This window comes from Arachis ipaensis, chromosome B9 (genome assembly GCF_059453495.1).
Source record: "Arachis ipaensis isolate K30076 ecotype BB chromosome B9, ASM5945349v1, whole genome shotgun sequence".
Taxonomy (NCBI): Eukaryota; Viridiplantae; Streptophyta; class Magnoliopsida; order Fabales; family Fabaceae; genus Arachis; species Arachis ipaensis.
The window spans coordinates 29,627,540-29,628,729 of NC_142444.1; the positions used below are offsets into that span (position 1 = coordinate 29,627,540).

Here is a 1,190-nt window from a genome sequence, read left to right on the forward strand (position 1 = left end):
AGTACTGTTGGATGCAGCTTGCATTCCATTCAGACTCTGAGAAATCATATTGACTTGCTGAGTCAATATTTTGTTCTGAGCCAATATGGCATTCAGAGTATCAATTTCAAGAACTCCCTTCCTCTGAGGTGTCCCATTGCTCACAGGATTCCTCTCAGAAGTGTACATGAACTGGTTATTAGCAACCATGTCAATGAGTTCTTGAGCTTCTGCAGGCGTTTTCTCTAGGTGAATGGATCCACCTGCAGAAGTATCCAATGACATCTTAGCTAAGTCAGACAGACCATCATAGAATATGTTCAGGATGGTCCATTCTGAAAGCATGTCAGAAGGACACTTTTTGGTCAGTCCTTTGTATCTCTCCCAAGCTTCATAGAGGGATTCACCTTCCTTCTGTCTGAAGGTTTGAACATCCACTCTAAGCTTACTCAGCTTTTGAGGAGGAAAGAACTTGGCTAAGAAAGCCTTGACCACCTTATCCCAAGAATTCAGGCTGTCTTTACGTTGAGAATCCAACCATATTCTAGCTCTGTCTCTTACAGCAAAAGGGAAAAGCATGAGCCTGTAGACTTCAGGATCTACTCCATTAGTCTTTACAGTATCACATATCTACAAGAATTCAGTTAAGAACTGAAAAGGATCTTCAGATGGAAGTCCATGAAACTTGCAGTTCTACTGCATCAGAGAAACTAGCTGAGGTTTCAGCTCAAAATTGTTTGCTCCAATGGTAGGGATGGAGATGCTTCTTCCATGTAAATTGGAATTAGGTGCAGTAAAGTCACCAAGCATTCTCCTTGTATTGTTGTTGGGTTCGGCTGCCATTTCCTTTACTTGTTCGAAATTTTCAATCAAGTTGTCTCTGGATTGTTGTAATTTAGCTTCTCTTAGTTTCCTCTTCAGAGTCCTTTCAGGTTCTGGATCAGCTTCAACAAGAATGCCTTTTTTCTTGTTCTTGCTCATAAGAAAGAGAAGAAAACAAGAAAAGAAGAGGAATCCTCTATGTCACAGTAAAGATGTTCCTTGTTGTTAGTGGAGGGGGAGAAGGAATAGGGGTGAAGAAGAATGAAGAATCCAAACACAAAGGTGATGATAGGAGCAGAGATGTGAGATGAAGATAAGTTAGTAGATGAATAAATAAATAGAAGGAGATGAGAGAGGGAGAGAATTTTCGAAAATAATTTTTGAAAAAG

The 1,190-nt window shown here is 40.1% G+C and overlaps 1 non-coding gene across 1 annotated transcript; it reads left to right on the forward strand.

Annotated features, from left to right (window-relative positions):
• The first annotated feature begins 318 nt into the window (after nt 1-318).
• On the forward strand, nt 319-426 carry LOC148544145 (small nucleolar RNA R71). Its single transcript, XR_015901977.1, has one exon. It is a non-coding gene; the product is annotated as a small nucleolar RNA R71 (small nucleolar RNA).
• The last annotated feature ends 764 nt before the right edge of the window (nt 427-1,190 follow it).